The sequence below is a fragment of the Felis catus genome, chromosome B4, assembly GCF_018350175.1.
Source record: "Felis catus isolate Fca126 chromosome B4, F.catus_Fca126_mat1.0, whole genome shotgun sequence".
Lineage (NCBI taxonomy): Eukaryota > Metazoa > Chordata > Mammalia > Carnivora > Felidae > Felis > Felis catus.
In genome coordinates this window covers 18,385,185-18,411,909 of record NC_058374.1, presented here as the reverse complement: position 1 = coordinate 18,411,909, position 26,725 = coordinate 18,385,185, and the positions used below count along the sequence as shown (strand labels likewise).

At 36.1% G+C, this 26,725-nt stretch overlaps 1 protein-coding gene and 1 pseudogene across 1 annotated transcript in view; one reads left to right on the top strand and one right to left on the bottom strand.

Moving 5' to 3' along the window:
• The window catches only part of MALRD1 (MAM and LDL receptor class A domain containing 1), a 768,730-nt gene that overhangs the window by 461,914 nt on the left and 280,091 nt on the right, over positions 1-26,725 (bottom strand). The window lies entirely within an intron of this gene.
• LOC101080299 lies at positions 1,692-10,459 on the top strand (annotated as a pseudogene).

The following is a 26,725-nucleotide window of genomic DNA, read 5'->3' as shown; positions in this document are numbered from 1 at the left end:
GAGGGACTTTATTGAAGAATATTTTATTTTATTTTATTTTTTTTTCAACGTTTATTTATTTTTTGGGGGGACAGAGAGAGACAGAGCATGAACGGGAGAGGGGCAGAGAGAGAGGGAGACACAGAATCGGAAACAGGCTCCAGGCTCTGAGCCGTCAGCCCAGAGCCTGACGCGGGGCTCAAACTCACTGACCGCGAGATCGTGACCTGGCTGAAGTCGGACGCGTAACCGACTGCGCCACCCAGGCGCCCCTGAAGAATATTTTAAAGAAATCTTTTGTACCCCCTGGGCCTCCTTCATCAAAACAAGGGACTATGTGGCAGAGTTTTAACGTTCGTGCGCGGCTGACTTGGGTGCAAGACAGGTTTTGACCCAGGCTCAAAGTTAGTTTCAAATACCACTTAATAAATCTATTTTTCTTTATTTTTTTTTTCTGGCACAGAAGCTGGTAATCTAGGACCTACATGTGAACAACTTTATGTGAATATTTTTTGTACTTAGTTTACTTGGGTTGGTAGGATACATTATATTTAAATTCCTCGAACACTGTGGATCCCCCTAATGTGTATGAATGACTAAGGCTTTGTAAATTAAGGAATGTTGGCGAATAAAGTTATTTGATGGGATCAAAGAAACCAAAAAAAAAAAGAAATAATTATTCTACTCTTTTGATTTTAAATCCATGTATCATTGGTACAATGTGCACAAATTATGATAAAGGCTGAAATTACCAAATCTAGTCTGTAATAATTTGGTTGTGTGGGGTTTTTTTTTACAATAATACTGCCAATAATGTGGTCAGCTTTGTACAGTGTATTTTCTTTTTTTTAACATTTAATTTTTTATTGTAGTATAATTGACATACAATGGTATATTAGTTTCAGATATACCACATACTGATTTGACAATTGTATACATTACTCAGTGCTCAGCATGATAAATGTAGTCACCACGTGTCACCAAATATTATTACAACATTATTGATGATAGTCCCTAAACTGTACTTTTCATCTTTGTGACTTACCTACTTTATAACTAGAAGTTTAAAGTATGTCCTCTTAACCCCCTTTACCTATTTTGTCCATTCCCCGCCCCCATCCACCTCCCCTCTGGTGGCCACCACTTTGTCCTCTGTATTTAGGAGTCCATTTTGCTTTTTGTTCATTCGTTTTTATAGATTCCGCATTTGAGCGAAATCATATTTTCATGTGGGTAAAATGGGCCCTAAAGAACTGAATATGTTTAGAAGAGGCACATAAAGAAGAAATTATATACATACATATACATATATACATATATATACACACACATATAAATGTATACATATATACATGTCTATATGTGTGTACATTTGTATATACATATATACACACACACACATATATATATAAAGCATGGAAAATAGAAAGGAAACTGGTCTGGGGTTCTCCTTATAGATCTAAAAGGCTTTCAAGTCTCAAATTTAGTCTCTATTAATTTAGGTCAATTTTATTTAAGTATATTTTAATAAGCTTATAGATAATTTTTAAAATGTGTCTTTCCCTTCCTAGCTCCAAGTCAAAAAGAAAGAATCGGGATGAAAACAATTAAATATCAATGTAATCTTGCCATAAAAGACAGAGTTTATTCTCCCACTTTAAATACCAATTCAAAAAAAAGAGATAATAAAACATTAAAGACATCTAGGTAACATGCAGCCTTTCGAAGTATTAAGTGAAGAGGTGATTTCTCACAGTATGGGCATTCTGGCACTCTGATTAATTAGATTTCTTACCACTTTCTCAGATTATGCTAGATACTATAGACTGTAAATTTGCTACTTATTAAAACCATTTTTATTTTGAAAGTTATATCTTTTTTCTTTTTTGAGGAAAGAAATGTGAATCACCAATAGCAAATGGATGGAGAAGTGACCACATATTATTGAGTGAATCTTTGCAGTCTTGCCTGCCAAAGTCACTGGGAACACGATTGTGAGAAGCCCACAACAGAATTTGGCCTCTGGCCTCATCATTTACTGGGTAGACAATATTAGGCAGGTTAGTTAATCCTGCTGAATATGTTAGTTTCTTCATTTATGAGATGTTCCATGTATGGTCTTAATAAGAATCAGAAATAAAATAAGGGAATATCTAAAAGAGTACCTGGCCCATTCTATGTATTTAATAAATTATAGTTGTGATGTGCAGTTATGTTTATGTCATTAGTTGCTGCTAATAGAATAAAGGATTTAGTGTCCCATAAACCACAGAGGGTATGAATTAAGACCGTTTTTAAGAGGCAGAACTATTAATCTGAATTATGTCTCAATAAGTAAGCACTTCCAGTTTTGTTCCTTGTGTGTTTAATATCCCAAGATCCTAGGGATAACAAGAACAGAAATGAATATATAATTTATTCATAGATTCACTGAGACCCAGCACAATTTCCACAGACATTTCTTCCTAGTTATTGACATATTCTAAGCTTCATCTAGAAATCTAAAGGACTAAGAATAGCAAATTTTAATGTACAGAAAAACAAAGAGAATTTAATAGGTTAATTCATTATAAATGTGGAATAATCAAGACAGAGCAGTACTGAAGTAAAGATAGGAAAATGGACCAGGTAAATGGACAAAACACTCCTGAAACCAATTCACATATATTTGTACACCTGATTTTGAAAAGTTTGATTCTTCAAAGCACTGAAGGAAAAGACAAGCTTTTCAATGCGGACTGAATAAATCAGGTAGCAACGTGGGGGGAAAAACAAAACTTGCCTCTATTTCACAGCTTTAAAAAATAATGAATTCCAGGTAGATTGTACCTTGAATATAGAGGGTGAAACAATAAAGTTTCTCTAAAATAACCTAATAGGGGCATCTGGATGACTCAGTCTGTTGAGCATCTGACTTCAGACCAGGTCATGACCTCACAGTTCGTGAATTCAAGCCCTAGGTCGGGCTCTGTGCTGACAGCTCAGAGACTGGAGCCTGCTTTGAATTCTGGCCTCCTTCTCTCTCTGCCCCTCTCCCACACATGCTCTGACTCTCTCTCAAAAATAAATATTAAAAAAAAAGAAAAAAGAAGATAACCTAATAATATCTTTATGATGTGGAAGAAAGTTTTAATAATATATAAAAATTGCTAACCATAGGGGAAATATTTAAAAATGGGACTATATTCAAATTAAGGATTTCTGTTTACCAAAGATGTCAAAATGATGATCATAATCATCACTGAATCATCATTAGCAAATGGGAGGAAAGCATACATATCACATACATAGAATATAACACGTACTGACTGCTTACTATGTACCATGCTCTATGCTAGATGTTCAACAATATGTGTGTGTGTATGTGTGTGTGTGTGTGTGTGTGTGTGTGTGTGTGTGTGTGTAGGGACCATGTCTATTTTGTTTCCTATGCAGCAAACTGGATCACAGGCCCTCAAAAAATACTTGATAAAAACTTGATAAATGAGTTTAAAATTAGTAGAACAAATGTGGAAATAAAAAGACCAATGGAGTGACAGAACTATAGATTCAGATCAAATCATTCATGAAAAGCTGATAATGTGTTTCATGCTGGGGGGAGAAAAACAACATAAGAAAAGACAAAACAAAGTGAACAGATCTGGAGACCATGGAGGAACGAAGTGACTAAAAGTCATTAATTCTGGCAATGATAAAATTACCAACAGTTCTTCAACTGGAGGTCTCTGTATGAATTGCCCAGAATTAAACACAATTAAAAACTATTCATGTATAATTTTCCCAATCCAATATAACTTGATATAATTCAGTCACAAAGATATATATAAATTGCTAAAGAAATTCCTTATAAGTATATACCCCTGAAATATGCCCCATCTGCAAGGAAAAGAAAAAAGGGACACATATCAGGAGATTGACTTGCAAACCACAAACAACAAAACTACATTTGTGTCTTCACGTCGTACTATGAACACAGAACACAGCACTGCATCCTGTGGTCACCAATATTACATGCATTAATTGTGGGCACATGATGTATGCATGATTCCTAGTGGAAACTTGAAGAATTACACAAACACTTGCTTGTGTTTGGGCTGAGATCATCCAAGCACGTACTTGCAGAGGAAATCAACCCACCGCATGGAATGGGCAAAGCAGTAATGACCACACCTAACAATGCTGTCACCCACAAAATATCAGTATCTCTCTACTGGCCTTAAAATTGTCCTTTCTCATATAAGGTAGGAAGTAGGATGTTTTATAGGCACATATATTTTCTAATAAAACATATCGTAAACCACATAGGAAGGTTGTAAGTGTTATAACCACTTATAAGTGTTATAAGACAAAGAAAGTGTTACACACCCAGCAGTTGCACAAGGAAAGATACTGGGTGATGATGTACAGGTCAGTTAAAAAGTGATTATAAAAAGAGATCTTACTTACCGTCCGTGTTATTTTTTAAAAAGTCTCCTAGGCCTCATAGGATAATCAGTTTCTAAAGTCTTAACCATGACATAAATTAAGCAATTAAAATATTGAATATTTTCCCTTATTTGAGAATCTCGTGGGTATTCACCCTAAATAAATTAGTAAGAAAAAAAATATCCTTGCAAGAACAAGTCAAATTATTTCTGGGTGAGATAAACTAACCTGTGATCCTGTACATATACAACATCAGGGACATATTGTCCAGGAGTATTCTTTGGGTTGAAAAAATACCTTTTAATTCATTCTGATACTATAGGTCTTTTTTTTTTTAACATTTATTTTTGAGACAGAGACAGAGCATGAACGGGGGAGGGGCAGAGAGAGAGGGAGACACAGAATCGGAAGCAGGCTCCAGGCTCTGAGCCATCAGCCCAGAGCCCGACACGGGGCTCGAACTCAAGGACCTTGAGATCGTGACCTGAGCTGAAGTCGGACGCTCAACTGACTGAGCCACCCAGGTGAAGCACTATAGGCCTTTTTTTAGCATAAGGAGTGAGATGTAATCTACTAAAAGCTGTCATGGACTTTATTAGCTTCATGAGTAGCAGAAAATACAAAGTGCTCAATAGTGCAGCTCTTATAATAGTTTCCATAGAACAACCCTAATATCTGTAGTGAACCATTCTCGTGGTGTGAAACTAACTGTTCCCCTCACCTCAGCCGCCAACTTCTCTGTAGAAGACAAAATCCCTGAGCCACCAACTGCTGCAGTAGGCTTCCTAAGCAAGCCAGACTAATCAGCGTTCTCCTGTGGGATTTTTAGAATATAAAAAGGGAAAAGGAATATTCCCTCTGCAGTGTTAAATCTTACTAGCTGACTCCCCAAGTTGTGAAACCAGTTCTGCCTGATTCCAAAACTCCACACATGGCTATACTATGCTTTAGTGATGCAGAAGAAGAGTCCAAAAAAAAAAAGTTTCTATTGACTTTATTGGGCCTTTCTGAAATACACATCTGATTCTACCATCCTGCTTAGAAATCTTCAATATATCCTCATTAACTCAAAGTAAGACCCTTGAACTAAACTGTATGCTATTGGACTACAATAAAAAGCTTTAGTGAACTATACATCTACTTACAGCACACACTGTCCAGATCAGCTGACATATTTTTTTCCAGAGCACAGCTTTCTTGATAAAAGAAGCAGTGAATTAACTTGCATTCTAGTGCAAGCTCCTTATATCATCAAGTATTTGTAACTAATAGTCCACAGACTGATCTTCCACACTGCAACGCTACATAACTGGGTCAGATTTTTTTTGTGAAGGCCATATAGTAAATATTTTAGGTTTTATGGGCCATAAGGTCTCTGGTACAACTATTAAACTTCTGTCTTTGCAGCATGAAAGCATCCATGGACTACTTAAATGAATTGTCACAGTCCTGCTCCAATAAAACTCCATTTGCAAAAAAACAGGCTTCAGGCCAGAATTGGCCCACAGGCCATCCTTTGGTCACCACTATTCATTCTATGGATAAAGTCTCAATTCGCTGGGATCTGACGAATAACTTTCTAAAAAAATCTGGCATCAACTTTCATACATTACTTTACTCAGACACTCAGATATATACCCAATGCATATGTGTGTGTAATTACTTGAATACATCATGCCCTTTCTTTTCTCTGTCTCCCTTATATCTGCCTTCTTCTGAGCACTCTTATAACCTGTGCTGTTGGTCTTTCCTCTATACTACTTTCTCAACGTATCTCCACAACGTATCTCAAGTATATTCTCATTTCCAAGCCTTTTTAGATGCCTAGACTCAAAATTCCTTGATTCAAAATTACCCCCTTATGGAAGAATTTCAGAGCACTTATACACAACTTTTTAAATGTATTTTTCATGTTACGTTTTAACTCACTGAATATAAAGCTTTATTCCCCAGTAGATTCTATCCATATCATGGCACAGATTTTAACTTATTTATCTACCTCACCTTGTGTATCCAGAAAGCCTTGTAAAGCGACTTAAACTCAATTGGTACTCAATAAATATTTCCTGAATCTGTTGCTTAAGATTAAATAAAAGTGTTAGAGAATTCTTGCTTTTCTATATCAAAATTCTCCTTTACAAGTGCAAGGAATCTCAATTTAAAAAACACACACACAATTTTAGCAGAATGCTTTTGGGTTTTTCTTTCCTAGTCTCATGAAATATAAATGAAGTAATAAACAACATTTGCTGAAATTTTATATAACCACCTGGGGCTTTACCAACTCAAAATTCAATATCAAATGTATCAAAGCCAACTATTTTAATTAGGCTCCCCCACAGTTCCTGTTTCAATATTGTATGACATTCACCGCAGAAAAACTCTTTGTGAGTCAAATAGAAACACACACACACACACAAAATAACAATGGATAAATTTTAAAGCTGAAGAAATTACATAATGTGGTTGTATTTATTTATTTATTTTCTCTTTTCAAAACAGAATTTGTAAAGGCTCATTAAAGTAATTATATTCTTTGTAAAACAGATTTTAGGCCAAAACCCCATTAGTTTCTGAGATACATAAACTAAAGTATCTGAGGTTTTTAGATCAGTCATTAAATTGTAAGTCTTTCAATGAGAGAGTATTAAATAATAGTTTGTCATTTAATATTTGTAACAAATCTGAGAGGCAGGATTATAACCACTACTACTTCACAGAGAAGTAAAATTAAATAACTTGTCAGTGAGATCCTTCTCCCACGTTTTATATTCTCAACTAGTTGTCCTCTAACTATGGGGTCAGAAACAGCACATCAGGATTACCTGAGAACTTAGTTTAGTCACTAGTTCTTGGGCCCTAATGCAGATATACTGAATCAAGAACTCTGGGCTAAGAGTGCCTGGGTGGCTCAGTCAGCTGAGCGTCCAACTTGGGCTCAGGTCATGATCTCCTGCTTAGTGAGTCCGAGCCCCTCGTCAGGCTCTGTGCTGACAGCTCAGAGCCTGGAGCCTGCTTTGAATTCTGTGTCCCGGGCTCTCTCTGCCCCTGCCCCATGAGTGTTCTCTCTCTCTCAAAATAAATAAACATTAAAAAAAAAAAGAACTTTGGGCCAGAGTTTAGCCATCTGTTCAACAAATTCTCCAACTTACTCCTGTGCATGCTAAGTTTTGAGATCCACTCTTCAAAACCACTTACGCTAACAGCTAAAATAGTACCTTCCAGTCCAAGATGCAAAATCAAGATGCCAATCCAAAAGGAATACTTAGAAAAGTAGACACGCATGGGGTGCCTGGGTGGCTCAATCAGTTAAGCAACCGACTCTGGGTCAGGTCATGATCTCACGGATCGTGGGTTTGAGCCCTGCATCAGGCTCTGAGCTCTGCTCAGAGCCTGGAGCCTGCTTTGGATTCTGTTCTCCCTCTTTCTGCCCCTCCCCTACTCACACTCTGCCTCTCTCTCTCAAAAATGAATAAACATTAAAAAAGAAGAAGAAGAAAAAAGAAAAGTAGACATTGAAGCTTAATTTTTCTTCCCAAAATAAACACTCTGGGGAAAACAAATACTTGTAAGATTAAAGAATTTTTTACACTTGTTTTTCTGGCACCTTATTTTCTATTACATAGTATGTAGAACATAGGCACTGCATTTTACTTAAAAAAAAAAAAAAAAAGAAGCGGGGCGCCTGGGTGGCGCAGTCGGTTAAGCGTCCGACTTCAGCCAGGTCACGATCTCGCGGTCCGGGAGTTCCAGCCCCGCGTCGGGCTCTGGGCTAATGGCTCGGAGCCTGGAGCCTGTTTCCGATTCTGTGTCTCCGTCTCTCTCTGCCCCTCCCCCGTTCATGCTCTGTCTCTCTCTGTCCCAAAAATAAATAAACGTTGAAAAAAAAAAAAAAAAGAAGAGTTGACTGGGAAGGGTATGATTTGGAATTCTTAGTCAAATATATTTGAGACACTCAACGCACAATTCCAGAGTACCATTCACACACACACACACACACACACACACACAGAATTTGATGTAAATAATTCTTTAGGAATTGTGTAATCAATTTCCATTATACTCTCTCTTTCTTTATAAACTCACATATCCTTAATGTATTTGACCAAAAAAAATGTCTGTCACATGATAAGTACTCAAAAATATTTGTCAAGTGAGTGAATGAAACAAACAACTGAAGGCTTATTTTTGAGAATTACTAGATAAATAATACCTTCTAAGAAAGACTTATTGACTTAAATTTCAAAAAACAATTTAGTAATTTAAATTTTTGAGATTTTAAAAATAATTTTTAAAATTAAAAAAATACTTTATCAGATATGACCATTATTAATCCAAAATGTATTCCCATGTTACTATGAGTTGAAAGTTCTATTTGTTTTAGAAATGTTTTTTTTTTCAGGCTTCAAGGCAAAGAAAATCATCAGGAATAAAGAATTTTATTACATAATGATAAAGAGGTCAATAGTACAAGAAAACCTAACAATCCTTAATGTTTATGAGCCTAAAAACAGAGTGTCCAACTATGTGAGCAAAAACTAACAGAATTTTTTAAAAAAGCAAAAAGCAAAAACAAAAAACAGATGAATCCACTATCATCATTAGAGACTTCAACACCCCTCTTACAGAAAAGGACACATTTCACAGTCTAAAGATCAGTAAGGACAAAGGTGAACTCAACATCATTAATCAGCTGGAAGTAACTAATGCCTAACACTGCTTTATCCAGTAACATAAGACTATACATTCTTCTCAAGCTTACAGCGAACATCTACATCTAATAAGGACTGTTAAACAAAACATACAGAAAATTCTTAATACTTAACAATAAGAAAACAGACAACTGATTAAGAAACGGGCCAGGTTTGGGGGTGCCTGGGTGGCTCGGTTGAGCGTCAAACTTTAGCTCAGATCATGATCTCACGGTTTGTGGGTTCGAGACCCACATGGGGCTCTGTGCTGACAGCTCAGAGCTTGGGGCCTGCTGTGAATGTGTCTCCCTCTCTCTCTGACCCACTCACAGAGTCTCTCTCTCTCTCTCTCTCTCTCTCTCTCTCTCTCTCTCTTTCTCTCTCTCTCAAAAATAAATAAAACATTTAAAGAAATTAAAAAAAAATGGGCCAGGTTTTTAGAGTTGTCTCTTTCCCGTCACGGGTTTTGTAGAGTCAGCTGGTGGGTCTGTGAGACCCAAAAATTGAGAGCTTCTTCACTCCCAAGCAGCTGCACCCGGCATCTATGTGGCTGTCTCCAAGCCACAAAACAAATACTGGGAGCACAGTGGATTTCTTTTGTATTACCATGAGAAAAAGGGAAAGAAGGAAGCTGGAGAGGCTCATGAATGTTCAAAGAAGGCCAAAAAAAGAAAAAAGATGATTAGTCTGAAAGCTAAGCTTTTCCATAAACAGTGCCATACTGTGAAAATACAAATGAAAGAGACTATCAACATGCAGGAAAATAAAAACAGGAAACAAAAGGATGATGAAAAGTTTCCACAAGGAGCACTACTACTTGCATACCTTCTGGACAGGGAGGGACAGTCCCCAGCTAAAGTACTTTCCAACATGATTAAATAAAAACAAAGAGAAAGCAGGAAAGTGGGAATTCCCTTTGCCCAAAGTTCATGCCCAGGGACAAATGGAAGTATTAACAGTTATTTGAACAGGAAAGAAAAAAAAAGTAGGCATGGTAGAAGATGGTTTCTAAAATTGCTTTGCTGGAGATGGCTTTACTCGAAAATCACCTAAATAAGAGTGATTCATTAGGTTAATGGCCTTACATTTCAAAAAGGCCCATGTAACACATCGTGAATTGAAAGCCACTTTTTGCCTGCCACTACTTGGTATAAAAAATCCTTCACCCACACTATACACAACTTTGGGTATTATTACCAAAGTTACGATCACTGAGGTGTAAGTGAGTGAGTTGGGCCTTGTGACACAAGAAGGCAAGGTAGTATGGGAGAAACACAGCCAGGTTACACAATCCTGAAAATGATGGATGCATAAATGCAGTCTTGCTGGTTCAACAGCAGTTTCAGACAAAGAACTCCTTATAAGTACTGAAGACTACACACCAATCAGGAAAACCACTATGATTGTGCTCGTTCTGAATACTAGCAAATATATACCTGCTGCTTATATACCTGCTGTCATCAGAATTATTTATTCCATTGTAAAAGAAATAAATTAAAACATCCCAGTTTTACAAAAAGAGAAAAAGAGAGGGGCACCTGGGTGGCTCAGTAGGTTGGGCATCCAACTTTGGCTCAGGTCATGATCTCACAGCTTGTGAGCTTGAGCCCACATGGAGCCTGCTTTGGATCCTGTGTCTCCCTCTCTCTCTCTGCCCCTCCCCTGCTCATGCTCTCTTTTTCTCTCCCAAAAATAAACTGAAAGAAAGAAAGAAAGAAAGAAAGAAAGAAAGAAAGAAAGAAAGAAAGAAAGAGATGATGAGAAAGAAAGAAAAGAGACCAAACACCTGAAAAGACACCTCATGAAAGAAAATATACAGGTAGCAAATAAGAATATGAAAAGGTGCTCCATACATATGTCATCAGAGAAATGCAAATTAAAACAACAATGCAATATTACTATCTACCTATTAAAATGGTCAAAATCCAGAAACCAACAATATCAAATGCTGGTAGGAATGTGAAGTAATAGGAATTCTCATTCATTAATGGTGGGAATGCAAAATTGTATAATCACTTTAACAAGCTGTTTGGTAAGGTTTCTTACAAATAAATACACTATTAATCATATGATCCAGAAATTAGGCTTCTTGATATTTATAACCAAAGGAGATGAAATTTATGTCCAGACAAAAACCTACACATGGATGTTTATAGCAACTTTATTCATTACTCCAAAAACTTGGAAGCAAGCAAATATCCTTCTGTAGGCAAATGGATAAATAAACTTTGGTACATTCAACAATGGAATATTATTCAGCACGAAAACGAAATGAGCTATCAAGCCATGAAAAGACAAGGAAGAAACTTAAGTGTATATTAATTATGAAGTGAAAGAAGCCAATTTGAAAAGGCTACATGCTCTATGATTCCAACTACATGACATTCTAGAAAAGGCAAAACTATTGAAACAGTAAAACATTAGTAGTTGCCAGGGCTTTGGCAGGGAAAAGGGAGGGAGGAATGAACAGGCAGAGCACAGAGGATTTTTAGGACGATGAAAGTACTCTGTATTGTACTATAATTCTGGATCTATGCAATTACGCATTTGTCCAAACCCATAGAATATATAACACCAAGAGTGAACTATAATGTAAAATATGGATTCTGAGTGTTTGGATAAGTCATGTAGGATCATCAATTGTAAGAAATATACGGGCATTAATTCTAGAGAATGAAGCAGGGCTCTCCTTGCACATAAGGGAAGAATCTAAAGGTACAGAAGCTGATACAAAGCAAGAGGCATTACAAATAGAAATGAAATAAAAGACAGAAAACTACTTGATAAGTTTCAATCTGTCACACAAATGATACAGCCATTATTCAATGATTTCAATTTGAGGCAAAAATAAGTTAAAAGGGATTTTTTTAAGTTTATTTACCTTTTTTTGAGAGAGAGAGAGAGAAAAAGCAAGTGAGAGTGAGAGTGGGGGAGGCACAGAGAAAAAGGAGGAGAGAGAATCCCAAGCAGGCTCTGCTCTGTCAACACGGAGCCAGATGCAGGGCTTGAACTCATGAACGATGAAATTACGACCTGAGCTAAAATCAAGAGTAGAACGCTCAACAAACTGAGCCACCCAGGCATCCCTAAGAGAGAATTCTTACTATTTTCTGAAACAATATGAGCTAGCCACGTTTGCAGTAAATACATTTATTTATTAATCTGACCTCATATTTTTAAAAAAATCAATCTTTCCAGCACTGATCTCTAAGGCTATTTATTCAAAATTCTACTTGTAACCTCACTGGGATTTTGAAAGTTCCCTGTAATGAAACTAGCAAATTGGATTCTGCTCAGTAGATTCATGACTTTATCCAGTTTTATGAAATGGACTTATAAAATTTCGGGATTGTGAAATCAATACAAGACATAGCCAAAACTTACTTTGAAACATCTTATAGATGAAATCCCAGTAGGAGAAGGGATTGAAATGGCTGTGCACTCCCTCTCCCCAGAGATAACAATTGTAAATATGGCATAAAATGTATAAAGTTAATTCTAAAATACAAACCAGAAAATTTCCAAAGCAGACAAAAATCAGAGGAAAGCATAATACACATACGAACTTGCAACTCAAAGTGGTGAGAACAGTGAGTTTGTGTCTTTTTGATCTAAAAAAATTGACAATCTCCCTTACCCTTTGGCTATGTTTGTAAAAACTGACACAATGACAGTCTTACTGGCTAAAGGAATGAGAGATCAGAGTTCAGAAGAAAATTTAAAAGAGAAATCCTAGAAATCCTAACAGCAAAGCTACACAGTTACAGGGGCGACAACAGGAAGCATGGCAAAATGCAGGTAGGGACCAGAGAAAAAACTATGCTGAAAGATTAGAGCTATGTGGACACAATCTTCAAAGGTAAGGTTTTTTTTAACAGTATAGTTTTTAACCGTATATAGCTCAAACACCAGAAGGCACAAAGCTTTATGTCCTTGTGGACTTGAAGTTTAAGAAAAGAGAGTCTGAAACTGACACAGCATGGACGAAGAAGGAATGCACAAAAAAGCAACACTGGAAAATGATAGAAACAGAGCAGAGAAAGGAGTAGCTACATTCGGTGCACTAGATAAAGTTTACAGTTTAAAACCAAGTACATTAACTACCTATTGAAACAGAAAACAAAAATCTTAACATGAACATTACAGAATCCAGAGTCACTAAAATGTATTATCAGTAATATCTAGTTTTTAATCAAAAACCTCTAGACATACAGAAAAAAATGTAGTATGATCATTATTGGCTAAAAATAAACAGCCAACAGAAAATCTCCATGTGGGTCAAGATGTTGACTGTATCAGACAAAGATTTTATAGCACCTGTCATAGATACATTCAAAAAACTAAAGAAAAATTATTCAACCAACTGAAGAACATTAGGTATCAATGGATGCATAGATAATCTCAAGAGTAAATGGGAATTCTAAAATAAATAACCAAATGATAACTCAGAGACTGAAACCTACAATAACAGAAAATAAAAAATAAGATGCTAGCTGGGTTGAATAAATAGATTGGATATCACTGAAGAGAAATGAGTAAACATGAAAATACATTAGTGAAGTTATCAACTCAAGAATCACAAAGATTGACAAAAATTAACACCATTCGAGACTTGTAACACAATATGAAACAATCCAAAATTGATATAAATGGAATCTCAGAAGAAGAGAAGACGAAAAATAAAGTATTTGAAAAAATAGTGCCTGGAAAGTTCCTAAGTTTGGTAGAAAACAATTAAAGATCTAGTAACCTTAATAGTAGATACACCATAGCCAAAATGTTATAAGCCAAAGATACAGAGAAAATCTTACAACTGAACAAAGAAAACAAAGAAAAATGACACATAAAGAGAAACATCAATACGACTAACAACAGATACTGTTTCTGAAACTAGTATAGATGCTGAAATTATATGTTCACAGTGCTGAATAAAAATATACAGAAAAATTAATTCTATACCCAGTGAAGCTTTCTTTTAAAATTGAAAGGGAAATAAATTTTTAGACTGAGGAAACAGGGAGAATAATTTGCCAGCAAACCTCTACTAAAAGAAATACTAAAGAAATTATCTTTAGAAAGACTGATGAAATAACACCAGCTAGGAATCAGATTGAATAAAATGATAAATATGTTATATTAAAGTATATGTCTATATAATTTATATATCTTACACGTATATATTTTAAATTATATATGTAATATATATGTGTGTGTGTGTGTGTGTTCTTTTTTTCTCTTAATCCTGCTGAAAGACAAAAAGACTGAATGAAGCAAAAATAATAACACCGTTTTGATAGATTTGTAATTTATATTGACAATATATATGACAATAATAGCACTAAGAATAAGTAGGAGTAAATAGAAATAAACAGTACTAAAATCCCTATATTTAACCTTGACTAATTCAATATTAACACTAGGTACACTGGGTCAAATTTAAGATGTTTGCTTTAACATCTAGAGCAACCAATAAAAATTGCAAAGATATATACTAAAAATAGAATGATAAAATTTTTGAATTAAAATTTAAAAAAAACAAGAAAGGTAAAAAAAAGGGAATTCTAAAAACTGAGATACATTTAAAAAATAAAAAATAAAAAACCTAAATATAAGCATATCAATAATTACATTAAATGTAAATGGAATAAATATCCCATCAAAAGACAGAGATTGTTGGTTAGAATAAAAGAGCAAGAAACAACTATATATTATTTACAAGACACTTTAAATACAAAGACAAATGTAAACTGAAAGTAAATAGCTGTGAAAGAAATACTGGTAACCTATGAGCATAAGAAAGCTAAAGAAATTATATTAATATCAGACAGGATGGATTTCAAGACTGATATGTATCAGTCTATATCATGTACATATGATATGTATATATGTATCAGTATATATCATATACATATTAATTGAAACTGAATCAAAGCCTTGAATGCAAGAGCTAAAGAACTCTCAGGAGAAACCGAGGGGAAAGACCTCATGACTGCATTTGGCAACAATTTCTTGGATGTGACACCAAAGGTAAAGATAAAAATAACAACAACAAAAAATACATTGGACTAGATCAAAATTAAAGCTTTTGTGCATCAATGGACACTACCAACAAAGTGAAAATTCAACCCACAGAATTTGAGAAAATATTTACAAATCATATTCTGAAAAGAGATTAAAATCCTAATATAAGGAACTCCTACAATTCAACAACAACAAAAAAATAAAAACCTAGTTCAAGATGGACAAAGGACTTGAACACACATGCAAATTACCAATAAGCACATAAAAGGATGGTCAATGCCACTATCCTAAGAGAAATGCTAATTAAAACCACAAATCACTTCACGTGCATAAGATGGCTATTGTCAAAAACAAAACAGAAAATAAGTGTTGGCAAGGATGTTGAGAACAGGAACACTTGTTATATATGCGAAATTTTATGTTACATATATTTTAAGAAAGAAAATTTTAATTAAGAAAATTTTAAATTATTTTACCAGGATGCCAAGTTTTTATTATACTTGCTTAAAAAAGCATTAGTTCTATTCAAATCCAATATGTAATACCTTCCAATATTTCACTTTACTTCTCTTACCATAATAATATAAAGAAAACATAGAGATTTTATCTTAAATATTATATATATAAATAAACCCTCAAATCTCCTGTAATTTACCCAAAATATTACTAGTATTATCATTTCCTATAGGATTAAGAAGTGCAGGGTGTCGGGGCAGCTCATTCTGTTGAGCGTCTGACATCAGCTCAGGTCATGATCTCACAGTTTGTGGGTTCGAGCCCCCCATCAGGCTCTGTGCTGACAGCTCAGAGCCTGGAGCCTGCTTCAGATTCTGTGTCTTCCTCTCTCTGCCTCTCCCATGCTTGCATTCTGTCTCTCTCTCAAAATTAATAAACATTTTAAAAATTCAAAAATTGCCTTAAAAAAAGTACAGTTATACTCAAGCCTCCTTTCCTATTAATTGGCCAGTTAATTCAATTGTAGGAATGTATGAAATAAAAGTCAAAGGAGAAATTGAAGGGAGCAGAGATACAGCATGGTCTCAAAAAAGTAATATCTGTAATGGAGATATTATTGAAAACTACTATTGCTAGAGATAGGAATACGGCAGCATAGGAGGATGGTGGGCTCACCTCGTCCTGCTGATCTTTTAGATTCCATCCACATCTGCCTAAATAACCCAGAAAAATGCCAGAAGACTAGCAGAATAGACTCTCAGGAGCCAAGGTAGACAAGAGGCCCATGGAAGAGGGTAGGAAGGGTGGAGAGGCAGTGTGTGCTACAAGGACTGGTGGGAGGGAGCTGGGGCGGTGGAGAGGCAGCCTGCCAAGCAAGGCAGAGCCCCTCAAGTCTGGCTTGCAAAAGAGGAGGGGCCGGACTCCGTGACTTCTGACAGCCAGCGGGAATTAACATCTGGAGAGCAGGGAGTGCAATAGGATGCGGGGAGGGAGAGTTGTTAAGCCCCAGAAGGACAGAGGTTGGTGGGGGAACAAAGGCGCTGGCAAGCACCATTTCCCTCTCCCATTCCCTGGCCAAAATGTCAAAGGGAACCAGTTCCCATCACCCAACTTGCTTGCACCACACAAACACCCAACACTGTGTTTCTGTGGATCCATCCCTCCAACAGGCCTGCCTCCCTCGTGGTGCTGCAGGTCCCCTCCTGCAGGGGACTACCCATGGCAAAACTAGCTAAGCCTGCCCCTCCTGTCCCTTGCACCTTGTGGATCCACCCCAGCTAATATGCCAGATCCCATCGAAGCAGCACCACAAGCCTGGCAGTGCACAAGAAACCCAGATAAGGGCCACACCACTCCACAGTGAGTCCTGCCCCTACCAGAGGGGAAGATAAGGTACACACCAGTCTGACTGTGGCCCCAGCAGTGGGCTGGGGGCAGACATCAGGTCTGACTGCAGCCCTGCCCACCAACACAAGTTTCTCGGACAACATAGGAGAAGTGCCCTGCAGTTTGGAGCTACCACAGGGAATACCCAAAATGATGAAACGGAAGAATTCTCCTCAAGAGAAACTCCAGGAAGTAGCAACAGCTAACTGATCAAAACCAATTTAAGCAATATAAGGGAACAAGAATTTAGAATAATAGTCATAAAATTAATTGCTGGGCTTGAAAAAAAGCATAGAGGACAGCAGAGAATCTATTGCTACAGAGATCAAGGGACTAAAACATAGTCATGAGGAACTAAAAAATGCTATAAATGAGGTGCAAAATAAAATGGAGGCAGCCATAGAACAGATTGAAGAGGCAGAGAAGAGGTGAATTAGAAGATAAATTTATGGAAAAAGAGGAAGCTGAGAAAAAAAAGAGATAAAAAAAATCCAGGAGTATGAGGGGAGAATTAGAGAACTGAGTGATGCAATCAAATGGAAAAATATCCATATCACAGAAGAAGAAGACGAAGAAGAGAGAGAAGAGAAAGGGGCTGAAGGTTTACTTGAATAAATCATAGTTGAGAACTTCCCTGATTTGGGGAAGGAAACAGGCATTGAAGTCCAGGAGGCACAGAGAACTCCCTTCAGACAACTTGAATCAATCTTATGCACAACATATCACAATATTCCAGAAGAAGAGAGAGAGAGAAAGGGGCTGAAGGTGTACTTGCATAAATCATAGTTGAGAACTTCCCTGATCTGGGGAAGGAAACAGGCATTGAAATCCAGAAGGCACAGAGAACCCCCTTCAGACATAACTTGAATCGATCTTATGCACAACATATAGTGAAACCGGCAAAATACAATGATAAAGAGAGAATTCTGAAAGCAGTTAGGGATAAATGTGCTCTAACATATAAAGGGAGACCGATAAGACTAGTGACAGATCTCTCTACTGAAACTTGGCAGGCCAGAAAGGAATGGCAAGAAATCTTCAATGTGATGAACAGAAAAAATATGCAGCCGAGAATCCTTTATCCAGCAAGTCTGTCATTCAGAATAGAAGGAGAGATAAAGGTTTTCCCAAACAAACAAAAACTGAAGGAATTCATCACCACTAAACCAGCCCTACAAGAGATCCTAAGGGGGATCCTGTGAGACAAAGTACTAGAGACATCACTGCAAGCATGAAACCTACAGACATCACAATGACTCTAAACCCATATCTTTCTATAATAACACTGAATGTAAATGGACTAAATACTCCAACCAAAAGACATAGGGTATCCGATTGGATAAAAAAAAAAAGACCCATCTATTTGCTGTCTACAAGAGACTCTTTTTAGATCTGAGGACACTTTCAGATTGAAAGTGAGGGGATAGAGAACTATCTATCATGCTACTGGAAGTCAAAAGAAAGCTGGAGTAGCCATACTTATATCAGACAAACTAGACTTTAAATTAAGGCTGTAATAAGAGATGAAGAAGGGCATTATATAATAATTACAGGTTCTATCCATCAGGAGGAACTAAAAATTATAAATGTCTATGCACCGAATACGGCAGCCCCCAAATATATAAAACAATTAATCACAAACATAAGCAACCTTATTGATAAGAATGTGGTAATTGCAGGGGACTTTAATATTCCACTTACAGTAATGGATATATCATCTAGACACAGGATCAACAAAGAAAAAAAGGGCCCTGAATGATACATTGGATGAAATGGACTTGACAGATATATTTAGAACTCTGCATCCCAAAGCAACAGAATATACTTTCTTCTCGACTGCACATGGAACATTCTCCAAGACAGATCACATACTGGGTCACAAAACAGCCCTTCATAAGTATACAAGAATTGAGATCACACCATGCATACTTTCGGACCACAATGCTATGAAGCTTGAAATCAACCACAGGAAAAGGTCTGGAAAACCTCCAAAAGCATGGAGGTTAAAGAACACCCTACTAAAGAATGAATGGGTCAAATGTGTTGGGATGCAGTAAAGGCAGTCCTCAGGAAAATAAATTGCAATCCAGGCCTATCTCAAGAAACAAGAAACATCCCAAATACAAAATCTAACAGCACACCCAAAGGAAATAGAAGCAGAACAGCAAAGACAGCCTAAATCCAGCATAAGAAGAGAAATAATAAAGATCAGAGCAAAAATAAACAATATAGAATCTAAAAAAATGTAGAGCAGATCAATGAAACCAAGAGTTGTTTTTTTGAAAAAATAAACAAAAGTGATAAACCGCTAGCCAGGCTTCTCAAAAAGAAGAGGACAGGACCCAAATAGATAAAATCATGAATGAAAATGGAATTATTACAACCAGTCCCTCAGAAATACAAACAATTATCAGGGAATACTATGAAAAATTATATGCCAACAAACTGGACCACCTGGAAGAAATGGACAAATTCCTAAGCACCCACACTCTTCCAAAACTCCACAGGAAGAAATAGAAAACTTGAACAGAGCCATAACCAGTGAAAAAATTGAATCAGTTATCAAAAATCTCCCAACAAATAAGAGTCCAGGACCAGATGGCTTCCTTGGGGAATTCTACCAGACATTTAAAGCAGAGATAATACCTATCCTTCTCAAGCTGTTCCAAAAAATAGAAAGGGAAGGAAAACTTCCAGACTCATTCTATGAAACCAGCATTACTTTGATTCCCAAAATAGAGACCCAGCAAAAAAAGAGAACCACAGGCCAATATCCCTGATGAATATGGATGCAAAAATTCTCAACAAGATACTAGCAAATCGAATTCAACAACATATAAAAAGAATTATTCACCATGACCAAGTGGGATTCATTCCTGGCTGGTTCAACATTCGCAAATCATTCAATGTGATACATCACATTAATAAAAGAAAAGATAAGAATGATATGATCCTATCAATCAACGCAGAAAAAGCATTTGACAAAATTCAGCATCCTTTCTCCTTTCTTAATAAAAACACTCGAGAAAGTCAGGAGAGAAGGAACATACCAAAACATCATAAAAACCATTTATGAAAAGCCTGCACCTACTATCATCCTCAATGGGGAAAAACTGAGAGCCTTCCCCCTGAGATCAGGAACATGACAGGGATGTCCACTCTCACTGCTGTTGTTTAACATAGTGTTGGAAGTTCTAGCATCAACAATCAGACAACAAAAGGAAATCAAAGGCATCAAAACTGGCAAAGATGAAGTCAAGCTTTCACTTTTTACAGATGACATTATACATAGAAAACCCAATACACTCCACCAAAATTTGCTAGAACTGATACATGAATTCAGCAAAGTTGCAGGATACAAAATTAATGTACATAAATCAGTTGCATTCTTATACACTAATAATGAAGCAACAGAAAGACAACTAAAGAAAATGATCCCATTCACAATTGCACCAAGAAGCATAAAATACCTATGAATAAACCTAACCAAAGATCTATATGTTGAAAACTATAGAAAGCTTATGAAGGAAATTGAAGAAGATACAAAGAAATGGAAAAATATTCCGTGTTCATGAATTGGAAGAAAAATTATTAAAATGTCAATACTACCCAAAGCAATCTACACATTCAATGCAATCCCAATCAAAATTGCACCAGCATTTTTCTTGAAGCTAAAACAAGCAATCCTAAAATTTGTATGGAACCACAAAAGACCCCGATTAGCCAAAGTAATATTGAAGAAGAAGACCAAAGGAGGAGGCATCACAATCCCAGACTTTATCTTCTACTACAAAGCTGTAATCATCAAGACAGCATGGTACTGGCACAAAAACAGACACATAGACCAATGGAATAGAATAGAGACTCCAGAATTGGACCCACCAAAGTGTGACCAACTAATCTTTGACAAAGCAGGAAAGAATATCCAATGGAAAAAAGTCTCTTTAACGAATGGTGCTGGGAGAACTGGACAGCCACATGCAGAAGAAAGAACTAGACCACTTTCTTACACCATTCACAAAAATAAACTCAAAATGGATGAAAGACCTGAATGTGACACAGGAAACCATCAAAACCCTAGAGGAGAAAGCAGGAAAAAAACTTCTCTGACCTCAGCCACAGCAATTTCTTAGTTGACACAACTCCAAAGGCAAGGGAATTAAAAGCAAAAATGAACTACTGAGACCTCAGGGAAATAAAAAGCTTCTGCTCCGCAAAGGAAACAATCAACAAAACTAAAAGCAACTGATGGAAAAGATATTTGCAAATATTATATTGGACAAAGGGCTAGTATCGAAAATCTATAAAGAACTCACCAAACTCCACACCCAAAAAACAAATAATCCAGTGAAGAAATGGGCAGATGACATGAATAGACACTACTCTAAAGAAGACATTCAGATGGACAACAGGCACATGAATAGTTACTCAATGTCACTCCTCATCAGGGAAATAAAATCAAAACCACACTCAGATATCACCTCACGCCAGTCAGAGTGGCTAAAATGAACAAGTCAGGACACTATAGATGCTGGAGAGGATGTGGAGAAATGGGAACCCTCTTGCATTGTTGATGGGATTGCAAACTGGTACAGCTTCTCTGGAAAACAGTGTGGAGGTTCTTCAAAAAATTAAAAATAGACCTACCCTATGACCCAGCAATAGCACTGCTAGGAATTTACCCAAGGGATACATAAGTGCTGATGTATGTATACACATAAGTGTATAAGGGCACTTGTACCCCAATGTTTATAGCACCACTTTCAACAATAGCGAAATTATGGAAAGAGCCTAAATGTCCGTCAACTGATGAATGGATAAAGAAGTTGTGGTTTATATATACAATGGAATACTACCTGGCAATGAGAAAGAATGAAATCTGGCCCTTTGTAGCAACATGGATGGAACTGGAGAGTGTTATGCTAAGTGAATAAGCCATACAGAGAAAGACAGATACCATATGTTTTCACTCTTATGTGGATCCTGAGAAACTTAAAGAGAAGACTATGAGGGAGTGGAAGGGGGGGTGGGGGGAAAGAGAGGGAGGGAGGCAAACTATAAGAGACTCTTAAAAACTGGGAATAAACTGAGGGTTTATGGGTGGTGGAAGGGGGGGAAAGTGGGTAATGGGCATTGAGGAGGGTACCTGTTGGGATGAGCACTGGGTATTTTATGGAAACCAATCTGACAATAAATTTAATATTAAAATAAAAAGAAAGAAAACTACTATTGCTTATTCCATAATCTAAAATCAGCATAAACCTGCTAGTGCAGGGGCATAAAAGAAATGTACAGTCTGTTAGCAGGTAATAGACTTGTCAGATGTAAATAACAATCACATGTATGCAAATGAATCAAGGTTTTCCAGTCAGATTCTTATTCTTTCAATATTACCACGGTCTGGGGGAAAAAAGTGTCACATACTAAAAATGTAAATGATTCCTATATTTCAACAATCACAAGTGGAAATATCTTTCAAGATGTGAAAGGTCTTGTGATTCAAAACAGTTCTACTTTTACACCATGTTTTTAAAACAGCTGTGCTATACTAAACCAGAGATTAAATTGGTAATAGAGCAGGAGTAACTAACAGCAATCATGTTACAATGGTTACTGTCTATTCTCCTGTGTTATACACAGAAAGCTGACCCTCAGATTTAGACATTCACTGAAAGAGCAGATAATTTGGTTTTAGTTCTTAACCTCCTCACATTCACATTTACTTAAGGGGATTCATGTCATGCCATTCCTCCCCCGTGCTTTGCCACCAGGGTTTAATATCAGTATTTTAATGCCTTGTATACTTTAAGGATGAAAGTGAATTATCATACTTTGACCTTTATATTATTCTACAGCATTCCTCATCAGCAATTGCCATTATCGGTTATTTATAGCATCGTTGGTCTGCGGTGGAAAGGCCAATCTGAATTCTGAATATACTGAATATGTAGATCATGTAAGAAGTATTTAAAAATGTAAACAAGCACCAACCACAGTGTTTTGTGGCTGATTCTGTTTTTCTAATGATATGAGTACAGAATGTCACAACTGGAAACTACAGTAAAGGCAATACTAGCAATGAATGGAAATGATACAAGCTATAACAGTTAAGCACTGTTAAAATGGAATTCTTTTTTTTTAATTTGAACATGAACAGTGATGAAATCCAGGATAATTTAGAACCAGAGATTTCCATCTCCTAAAAAGCTTACCATGTCCTTTCATTTAAGACTGGGCTTTGAAATATGTTGATTCTATTGACTGCAGCTACTGGCTATTCATATTTATATGTTCTAGAAGTTGTGTTGATAAAAAGTATCGATTTAATATTTTAAAATAATAATAAAACAAATAAAATTTAATTTTTAAAATATACATTTTTTAATTAACTAAAAGCTTTCCCAGAGTACTATTTTGAGTTCATGATATCCTAGCCAACAGCTTGACTGTGTTTGGTTAGAAAACTTTGCGTTTAATCTAAAAGAGACTGAGATGTAATCCCTGATTGGTAATTTAGATCTCCGCTCTAAAGAGAATATGAGAAAATTTAATTTTAAACCTAGTGACTTCCCCAAAGAAATTCTAGCTCAAAACATTTTTCTTTGTCTTTTTTTAACAAGAGACTTCATACATTTCATGTAAAATATATCCGAAGTGGATAAACGTTATATATTTGTGCATGAGTTAAGACTATAACATATAAGGAAATAATTCATAAAGGCATTACAGTTCTATCGATAGCAGCTTAAGAAAGAAAACTAATTTTATCCTCAAGATTTTATTATTGTCACCAATCTCCTTTGGCTTTGTCTTTGGCTCTTTCTTCTTCAAGTACTCTTCTCCTTTGGTCTAAATATTAGATGTTTCATCTTTGTTGTCTTTTCATCATTGATAGTATCCCTTTTTCTCATTGTCACCTGCTAAAAGATAAGCCCTATGCTAGGTGTTAACTAAAACAGTAAACTTAGTCAATGCCTTTTCCTTTGAGATGCTAATGGTACCATGAATGAGTTAGACAAGTAAATTAATGTAGATGGTATTCTGGGACATATGCTGTAGTATACAGATAATACCCAGAGAAGAAGAACTTGAATCAGACTAAGGAGAGGGACCAGAAAAAGTCTCCCAGAAGAACCTTCAAGTCAGTTTCAAACGTTAGGCAATTGTTGAATAAAAGCACCCTGGTATGAAATACTCTGAGAATAAACAGATTTGTTGGATGGATAGGAGAGTGGGCTCGTGATGAGGCCAAAATAAGAGGGCTGAGTCCAACAAGAAAAGATCCTAATGATGGGTATGTTAACCAATATTATTGTGATAATACTCATTTTGCAAATATACCTTATAGAACCACTATTTCTTACACCTTAAATGTATACAGTACTTTATGACAAGCATATTTCACTAAAGCTGGAAGCAAAACAAAGATCTCAAGCCCAAGTTAAGGAGATGACGAACATCTACGCGGATGTCTGCTGGGTGCATTAAAGAACTCAAAAATAAAATCAGGTATCATTTTTCTTTTTCCACAGAAAATTCCTAACTGGACTCCTGTGAACCCAGGTTTCCCAGTTAAAAACTAATGGTGCTCTTTAGTGGTTATTTTTTACCTTGTATTTCCAATTAATCATCAAATTGCACTGCATTTACTCATCTGTGTATCCTATCAACTTATATCATCTTTCTTCTTTATTGTTCTTCCTAATTTTGCCCCTTATTCATCACTTAGAGTATTTCAACAATAAAATAGTTCCCGGGCACAAAGTGATACACTACCCCAATCAATGTTACCAACAACTTCTATTTAAAAAAATCTAAGCACATCTTTCCTTCATGAACTCTTATCACTCTACTATTTGAAGAATGGTCTCAACTCTGAGGATCTTTATAGAATGCATCATCCAGGCTCCATTAGCTTCTGACTTCCAATTCTATTTGGCTAAATGTAAGACACTAGCAGGAGACTGAAGGGTGAGAGGAAAAATCTTTCAGGGTATTTACTCCCATAAGCCCAACCACTTTGCTCTCTGCCTCACCATGGTAGGAAACTGTGCTCTTTTGAGGGTTTATCTCTTTTGGGGCAATGCCTCTTCTACAGCTCCAGGTTTTCCTAGATTTCTATGACCCAGTCTCCTTCTTTCATCCCTTCAAGCTTAGAGATGATAATGGTTTCTTTTGGCTGGTCTTTGGGTGCATCACCAGCTCTGCCCATGACCAGCTTGAGTTCATCATGACATCAGAGAGGCCAACTGCGTATTTGGCAGTAACAACTAGCATAGAACCCATTTTTCCTATTACACTGTAAGCCCTTTAAGGGTAGAGATGTGTTTTTTCTGTCTCAGGCACCTCAGATTCCAATACAATGTTTGGAACAAAAGAGCTCAGCTAATGCAAATTTCCAAATTCAGAGTTAAAAAAAATACAATTTAATCTTCAGAAAAAAATTATTTTGCACTAAGAATATGATAAATCAAGTAAAGTTAAACTAAGAAAGCAATGCAATGAGCTAATATATGAAGATTGCTTTGTTTTAGAACATTGAAGGGAGTGATGCTACACTTTGCAATCCTGGTTTTGAGCTTGAATTGCAAGTCAGAATTATGAAAGACAAATAATTGGAAATTACAGAGTTTAAGGTCTTCCTTCCTATTGCCATAATTCTAAATTTAACGGTTGTTATATAATTGTTAAAGGAACCAGAATTTCTATTGTTTCTGTTTGCCAAGTGTATTTCCTCTGACAGAAGAGATGTGTGCAACTTAAATTTATGAATACATGGAAATCAGAGTAGAACTTGCATTTTCTCTAACATGGTGTTCTTGACTTTCTAATTAGAACTTCCAAAGAACAACAGCGACCAATATTTAACGACTTATAATATCTCTTATTTTCTTGGTTTACTTACTTCTATTATTTACTATGCATCTTATAAGACAAGGAATTTTTACCAACATGTGTCTACTTATATTTCTGGCCATATTTATATTTGTTCACATTTATGTCTCTTAAATTGAAACTAATTACAAGTGGGATTCTCTACCGTGTATCATTGTAGTACTATGTCAGACTCTATACAAAGTTTCCTTGATTTGGTTTTAAAGTTGTTCATCATTTACAGACTAATGCTAAAAACCATCTCAAGATTATGGAACCACTGAAGAAAGTAGAAGGTGATGAATTTAATGACTGTATGTACCTTTGTTGCTAAAGTTTATTGGTTGAATAGTGGAAGATTTTCATAAAAATTTACAGTAGCGGTAACTCCAATTCAAGATTTCTTTAAAACAAAAGGAATGCTTACCAAATTCTCAATAATCAAAGAAAACTGACAGTGTAATTTACATTTTGTCACCTATATCAACATCACATTTCACATGAACAAACTAAACCTAAAACTTCAAAACATAAAAAAAGCTCATTTATGACCTATAACCTTGGCCACAAAGGTGACAAGCATAAGAATTCATGTGGAAATTGAAGCTTTTCATAATACAAATTAATAAGTGATATTACATGTTTTTGTAACATAAATCAACATGTAGCTTAATTTAGATATAACTGATAGCACTATATAAATTGTCTGCAAATCTACAATAAGAATTTCAAGAATGATTTGCTGATACTGATGAATTTAATTCAGGACCCTGAGTTCACCCAGTCCCACATTTGCAACTAGATACCGTCCACATTCAAGTCAATAAATCAGAGTGATCCTAAGCCTGCCAGGACAAACTCCACAACTAAATAAAGACAAGAAGCAGCATGTG